Source organism: Lactuca sativa, chromosome 3, assembly GCF_002870075.4.
Source record: "Lactuca sativa cultivar Salinas chromosome 3, Lsat_Salinas_v11, whole genome shotgun sequence".
Lineage (NCBI taxonomy): Eukaryota > Viridiplantae > Streptophyta > Magnoliopsida > Asterales > Asteraceae > Lactuca > Lactuca sativa.
In genome coordinates, this window is record NC_056625.2 from 51,737,804 (window position 1) to 51,746,441 (window position 8,638).

Below are 8,638 nucleotides of genomic sequence, written 5' to 3' on the forward strand. Positions count from 1 at the left end.
TTTTGTTAATGGCCATAACAAAATAAACAACTATGAGGAATTGTCTCTGCTAAAAACGGAATGAGATTCTTTTATTAAACGAAGTTAACTTCATGCAAGGTATATAAGTAGTCTCGTTGAAGAATCTAGCATATATGATTCAGGCTTCAATGACGTGTCTTCCAATCCTAACAATATGTAACCTAGTACCATTGCATAGTCCTTTGGTTTGTTCGATATTACAAAGTAACATGACTGGAACACCTATTTTTAGTGTAAGTTTATGGTTGGAAATTCTAGACGCCTTAAAATCATTGAACACAACTGAAGAGTAGATTGATTCCTCAAAAAAAATCTGGTAACTCTATCTCACATAAAGAGTTTGAACTCATATATGTTTTCCCTTCATCTTTTATCAATCCTAAAATGTAGTAATTGGTAGCATCTAATTCTTCATTTGTAGGTACCAAAATAGCTTTATCTTGAAAATATGATGGATCATCAAGATGGTTTTCAAATGATGGATAAATGGTGGATACAGTTGAATGAATATGGTCACCTGTAGAGCGAACAACGTCTTCTGGAAATTCCACTTCAACTTCACCATCATTAGGGCCACCAGTATTACCTTCACTAATTTTAAGAATCCACTCATCAAATGCTTTTGTCTCATCCAAATCATTAGTTAGACAACCAAACTAAAGCCTCATGTTTACTGTTAAATGTAAAACCGTACATTCACGCCATAATTCAACAGGGGGAGGTAAACAATTTACGATATACCTAAAAAATCAAATGCATATCAACTCGATAACATTAATTGAAAATGTTTAAGGTTTAACGTTGGAAGTTTGATGTACAATTTAGGAATTGATTTTAGATTTATTACAGTTCAAAGTTCATTGTCTGTTTTGGATGATTACTCAAATTACATTGCTAATCTCAGTGGGGGTCATTATTATGGTTAATGGTCTGATCCTGGTCGATGTGATGTGTTCTTCTCAATCATGAAATCAATGTGGATAGTCCGCAGACCATGTGTTGAGTAACACCTAAGTGAAGCATTTTAACACATTTAGAACAACATAAACCCATTAACTTGCATGGGATAGTTGGTTAGGGCCAATCAACTATTACAGGAAAACCTTATTACAGTAACTTAAGAACATTAGGTTATGAATATGCAACGTTGTTTTGTATATTGATCACATTCATTCTGGTAAAAAAAATCTTTCAAATGTTTCCTGGTAATGATCATTAGAAAGTACAAAACATATCAAATAACATTTTAGCTTTATTACATCTCGAACTTATTTCATATGCTATTTTGAGAGCATCTAAATGGTGTGTAAGCTACTAATATGAATAAAGATTTTGAATAAATTCGGTTAGTCAAAACTGATTTTTTCTTTTACCTGTTCGGGTTGTCATATCAGGATTTTATCCTTTTCCAAATAAATTTTTCTACATATGTTCATCAAGGTATGCATTCAAGGAATCTACCTGCAGTTAAAGAATTCAAAAAAAAGTTATTTTTTAAAAGTACAATGCTATTAATGATTTTTTTTTTGCAAAGTTCAACGCTATTAATGAAATTCGTTTCCAAAACATTGTCCTACAAATGAGCTTCAATGTTGGAAAATATGAAACGTTTCAATATCATCTAAAAATATTCCAAAACAATATTTTTTTAAAGTACAATGCCGTTAATAAACTTTTTTTTTTTTGCAAATTTCAAATACTAAAAACAAAATTTCCCTATAAAATTATCATATTAATGACCTACTAATTAACATTTAAATTTATATATTACATAAATGGTTCACTTGTGAACAAAAATACATAAATAGTCCATATTTGAAATATTTTTTTTACATAAATGATCTATATGCGAAAGAAAATGAAAATGTACTTTCCATTAACAAAATGTTTTAAAAAAAATCCTATTAATGAGCTCTAATGTACATAAAACTAAAATTTTTCTAGATTAGCAAAAGAATACGAAAAAGTCCTTTTTTGAAACTACGATGCTATTAATGAACTTTTTTGCAAAGTTTAATGCAATTAATGAATATTTTGTTTTCCAAAAGACAATCCTTTAAATGATCTTCAATATACAAAAAATGTAATTTTCCATATCAACTAAAAATAATTCAAAAGTCATTTTTTTAAGAGTACGATGCTATATATGAAGTTTTTTTTTTCAAAGTTCAATTCTAAAAGCAATTTTTTTTCAGAAAAGGTCCTAATATAAGGTTAAAAGAGCATATTGTAAAATACTTATCAATCTATATGAGCAAGAATTAAACATTTCCATCAATACCCAAAAAGACATATAAATCATATCTCATTCTGTAATTAATTCCAACGCCCCACAATGTGGAATCCTCTCAGTGACAGCATTCCAGAACTCAAACCACAATGAATAATCAATATGAAGAGAAGCTGTAATAAAAAATAATAATTGTCATCATCTTATACAAATATTATAGATTATTGGGGGAGTTAGATAGCGTAATAACTTGCCAACAAAAAAATATCAACACCTTGTAGACATCACCTGTACAACATTTAATAAATATACAAAAAAAAAAACATTATATAAAATAAACTATGGTTATGATATCTCTTCTAGGGTACATATAATTATTGAAATTAATGCCGACAAAAATCTTCAATATTTAAGTGGCTCTAAATACAACTATCCTCCAGTTTTAGGGCCCTTGACTTCACCCCACTCCGAACCAGAAATGGTTCCTCAAATACTTTAAAAAAACCTGAAAGATTAAAATATACACACAAAAAGATGAAAATGGTAAAATGAACTTTCAAATATAACAGTAATATTTTATAGACAATACTACAAACAAGCTAGAAACATGCAAATAGAGATGAAAGAACATCATAATTAGATTAACACCATACACTCATTTAGTCTTATCTTTCTTCTTCCCTTATAAGAGTTTATAAAACATTTTCTATTGTATGATGAATTTCTAAATTACTTTTTTGAGATATGTGAGATTGCAAACAATGGAACAACAAAGAAATGGAATGGATAGGTAATCGTAAAAGCAAGACAATAGAATAAGTATTTCCATTCCAGAAACATATTTGTGAGGCATGGAGAACAATGAAGATTTCATACGATTTTTATGTTATATATTGCAATCTAAATTATAAAGATAATCCTTCACATATCTTTGTTTAGTTATTATTATGTAATTAAAAATGGTTTATATTGCAACTTTTATACTAATATCTTCTCTTATTGCTGAGAAAACCTTGATACTCACAATGTTACCAACCCTATTTTCAAGAGTGTAGGGTGTACCCATTTATCATTGAGAAAGTAAACTTAATAAGAAGATTCAAACCAGTTAAATGAAAGAATAAGGTTGTGCAAGGTTCTTACTATGCTTCTTGGCATGCCCAGACAACACAAGTTAACCAAAAAAACCTGCTAATTAACCAAAATTAATCAACCCCAAGCATTTTCCAATAAGATTTATCGATGTAATCTGTTTACATGGTATACTAAAACTTTGTCTTTTCTTTGCTATTGAGTTTAAAAGATGTTTTTTTTATAATATTAAAAAAGGATAAGTAATAATTTATTTCTGAGAGCCCACTTTGTATTTTTAAATATGTTTTTTACAATAAATCAAAACACATATTGCTACTGGGTTTTGCTGAGTTGTAGAATATATGGATCACTCAATGGTATAAGGGTTTATATTCCATCTCCAAATGCAGGAAGGGATCGAATGGGTAAAGCATTATAGAACGAGGTGTAATTATATCATTTATAGCATTCTACTATAATTTATATGATTTATTACATTTTAGATTGCTATTTAATAAGTTTTTTTAACAATAATAAAGTATGATGCTATTATGTGAATAAAACAAGACAATCATCAAAGCTTTAATATACTCACATGTAATCTCTTCCAAATATTAAAGCAGTAAAAGAAGGGCTGTAGAACTCACATTCGATGCGTGATCTCGATCCTGGTTCGTTTTCATGAAGCCTTTTAGTGAATAACCTCAAAATAAACATTCTTGAACTTTGAAACACTTTAGGGTTTGGGACTAATTTCTTAATGCTTTGTCAAATGAAGGTTCATTTTGTCATTTTTTTTTTAAGAAATTTAAAAGGGATTAGGGTTTTTATGAAGAGAATTCTCATAGAGGGACCATTTTTGTTTAATGGTTCAAACTTTACAGAAATTAGGGCCTAAATTGCCCCGTCTCTTTTGTTTTGATCGGGTATAGGGAAGAACTAGTGAAGGCGACGAACACACAGAGAGGAAAAATAAAGGAAGCACGAACGCAGCGATTTGGTGGTGACGTTCGGTCCCTCCTGAGGAGGAGAGGAGAACTCCAATCTCCGGCGACTCCCTCACGTGTTTCTGGACGTCGTTGGCAGCGAGGCGGTCCGATGGCGAAAACCACAAGATCGAAGGCGAGGCAGGAGGCGGCATAAGGGGGTGCGAAGGATCGCATTCCGTCGATCAATTCGCGAAGAGATCGTCCCCGGGATCAACGAGGCCGATGAAATGAAGGTGGGAAGAAGCCGTGAAGCCCTCTTCCTGCTCCGATGGTGATGTGCGAAGGTGGAAAGGAACCGGTGGTTGATTGGTTCAAAGGAAGAGGAGGGTGCCGTTCTCCAGCTGGCCTTCCCCTTCGATTTGAGTCGTCTACTTCGCTTGAACAGGAAGGAAAGCAAACCGAAGGAATCAAAGAGCTGGTCTGATCGTTGTATGTCCGACAGGTAATTGTATGGGGCTGCTTCTGTGAGCAAATTAGGACAAAAACAACCGTCGATTGAGCAAATTAGGGCAAAAACTCAACAGAAATTTTGAAGAAAAAAATAAGGAATCGAAATAAACAAAGAGTAAGTTCATTCAAATGAATTAGGGCAAAAACGAAGAATTCGTGAGATGCAGTAAATGAGGTGAAACTTTGAATGGTTGAAGGCAGCCTTAAGGCTTTATTTCCTCAGATTTCTCTAGGATTTAGTTGTACCATGTGATCAATTTTGAGAGATTTGAAGGACAACGCTATAATCATTTAATGGATATTTTTGTTTATCAAAATTTAATGAATATTTTTATTATTTTAATGACATAATTGATTGTTATAATTGTTTAAATTATAATTGATTGTTATAATCGTTTAAAAAAGCAATTACATCAAAACACTCTAATACTAAGATTTTTTTTTTTGAAAAACACACTATGCACACATAAAGATTAACTATCAAAATATATTAATTTCATCATGCTTTATTCGATACTATATGCATACTACAAAGCGTTCCACCTCAACCTCAAGGTTTAGCAAACACCCATGATGGATTAGGGAATGATACATTCAACGGAGATATATAAAATCCATCAGATCTTAATTGCCAATAACAATAAACAATACGAAATCCAATCCCTCCAAACCTATCGCACGTTCTTCGCGCAAGTTTAGCAAAAGCTTCCAAGCAATCATATGATTGACCCCACCAAAACTCAGCATCAAATGTTGTGGTGCTATCAAGTCTATCACAAAATGACCAATGATAATAATCGTTTGAAGTGACATTATGTTTACCGAGATCATCGTCTTTTGATCTAACATGCATAATAATATTATCAGGAGTACCATTAATAATATACATCTTCCATTGTGGAGTAAAGAAGCAAGAATTTGTGATGGAAGGTAATGAAAATGCTAGGATGAGACAAATCAAGAGGCTACGCATTGTATATGACAAGTTTAAAAGAAACATAATTTTATAAATTGTAATAGTTGGTTTTTTATAGAAAGTTGGGTTCTCAATCTATCTCATGAGAGGATGTACTGCACCATGCTAATATTTAAGATGCATTAACTGCTAGTAATGTAAGATAGTAAATTACACAAATTATCCCTGTGGTTTAGCATAATATTTGACTTTCACCCATAGCTATTTTTTCACTAAAACAGTTCCTAAATTAATCTTTGTTCTGTCGATATTTAAGACCCATTAACTGTTAGGGTTCTTGGAGTTTGACATGTGCTTTGATGACTTCTAAAAGTGCATCGGTGAACAACATGATTTATTTTTTTATGGCGATTAAGATCCAAAAGCGTATGCAACATAATGTTTTCCATGTTTTGTGTGAAGTTGATCTTTGTAATATTTGGTTATTATTTATGATCTATGGAATATATATATATATATATATATATATATATATATATATATATATATATATATATATATAAATAATATGTATGTATTACTATATGTATGTATATTATCAGGTGAAACCTAATGCTTACCATGTTTTGTGTGTTATTGGTTATAAAGAGAATTTGATTGTGGTAAAATTATACATAAAGTTGATGCATCGTTGGGCCATGTGACTTTGTCCATGGAAATATATCTTTTAGATTTTTCTAGCGTTTTTGTATGGAATAAAATGATAAGGACGTTGTGGGGGGTTTCATGCCGGTTTTCTCCGATATATAAGTTGGGGAAGGAAGAGGAATGGAGTGAGTTTTGGACTTAATTGTTTTAATAATAATTTAAAAATATCATTAAGGACAAATAATCATTTTAATGTGATACAGTTGAAATAAAACCAATCTTAGGGATCATCTGAATAAAAAACTCTTTATAAGGATGATATCTACATATTAGAACAAATCATGGGGACAATTTATGTAATTTGTATTGTATTTAAGATGAATTGATTGAGACAAATAAGAATATTTATTTTAGCATTTTAAAAAATAAAAAATATTATATGTTTATGTTGTTTATTAGTTTATACGTCTTATCAAATATACCTTAAGGGCACAAATAAGAAATATTAATTATGAGAAATATTACCGTAATTAAATGTGAAATGTATTAATTATAAAGAATATTATTCATTGAAAAATGTAAAATGTATTAATTATGAAGAATATTTTGTATAATTAATGTATTTCATATTTAATTATGATAATATTTCTTATAATTAATATTTCTTATACATGTCTTATGACACATGTTAGAAAATCTCATATATTTACACAAAAGTATTTGTTGATGTAAAATAATATTCATTTGCAAAATATAACATTAGGGCTAACCGGGCAACCCTTGCCCGGGCGACCGCCATGGCCCACGTCTTTAAGTGGGCCAAAATTTATTGTCTATATATTGTATACATATAAACAATTATGTACACATTTTTTGGAGGCCCAATTTCCCGATTGCCAATTTAGCCCAAACTCAAATTATCCCAAAAAAATAAAGAAATTGGCATGTTCAATGACAGATGAACGCGCATCTGGGATGGTCAAGAACGAATGAAGCTCCAAAGCGGGAATTAAAAAGCGTTGTGTATATAATTGACATCATCGATAATGGTAACTGAATCGTCATATACATCAGGCAGGAACTCGTGCATCGTTGATGTCATGATGTCGCCTTCTCCATGACATCATAACTCAGAAATGTATTTAACTATCGCTTCTAGAATTGCCATCCTCTCTTGCTTGAATTGTCATCTACTCTTCTCTCTTACAATCACAATTGACTTCTATGTGCTTCCCACTCTGTTTTTTCTCAGACTCTACTCCTCACGCTCGTTTCTCTCAAACTTTCTCACAATCCGCCATTCGTCTTCTACCTCTCAATCTCGATTCTTGACTACGCCATCTGCTTTTGAATTTATGTTGATTCCAAAATCGTTAGGACTTATCTGCATAACTTTAAGGTATGATTTTTGTGTCCAAAACCTTATATATTTGTATATCGATTTTTTATTTTATATTTTTGAATCTGATTTTTTCTTATCAATCTAAGTTTGTATATCAAATTTCTTTTTCTGGAAAATTACAATCTTTGTTTCTGATTTTTGTTTATACATCAAATCTCTAAAGTTGGTCAAGGTAAAATATTTTCTAATTTGTTCCAAATATTCTACAATATTATGATGTTTGTTTCTGATTTGTTTCTTTCAAAGTTTCAGCTTCAAATATTAGATTTCTGATTTGATAAGTTAATATATTAATAAGAATTTTAGGTTATCAGATTTTTTTGCTTTTATTTTATCTATCATTGTGTATCACTTTTGTTATTGATTTTGTTTTCTAGCTTACTTTCAGATTAGGCTTCCACTAAGATACATATCAGGTGTACTAATTTCTTGAAATAGTCTATACTTATGGATAATAACATAGCTGTTAACTCGTGACTTGAATATATAAATTTTTGACTCATGACTCGGCTCGAGACTCAACTTGTAAGAGTCATGATATTTACAATATATATATATATATATATATATATATATATATATATATAACTGTATAATAATACATATATAAAACATAATATTCATTCAAAATTAATGAACATCTATTATATTTAGTTAGAGTGTTAAAAAAAAAGTAGAGCAGGGTTTAATATTACTATGTGGTGAAAGCTAGAGTACAAATTTAGTACATGTGTTGATATATAAAGAAAAATGTATTTAGGGTTATAGCATCTTTTCTGCAGGTCTTCATTCTTGACGCACTCTCTCCTAACTTTCTCTTTCTACAAGTTCATCTATTCATGGGTTCAAATTTGAAGATCTTAAGCTCTACACTCTTAGTTTTTTGTTTATAGTAGTAGTTCTAATCC

General features: G+C 30.6%; 1 long non-coding RNA gene across 2 annotated transcripts; it reads right to left on the bottom strand.

The window, feature by feature from the left end:
- Positions 1-2,408: 2,408 nt before the first annotated feature.
- LOC122196855 (uncharacterized) lies at positions 2,409-5,137 on the bottom strand. Of its 2 annotated transcripts, none has more exons than XR_008230826.1 (2): positions 3,973-5,137; positions 2,409-2,756 (listed from the first exon to the last, which is right to left on the bottom strand). It is a non-coding gene; the product is annotated as an uncharacterized LOC122196855 (long non-coding RNA). The 2 variants fall into 2 exon arrangements; XR_006189121.2 differs by having other exon boundaries at positions 3,395-5,137.
- Positions 5,138-8,638: the final 3,501 nt, after the last annotated feature.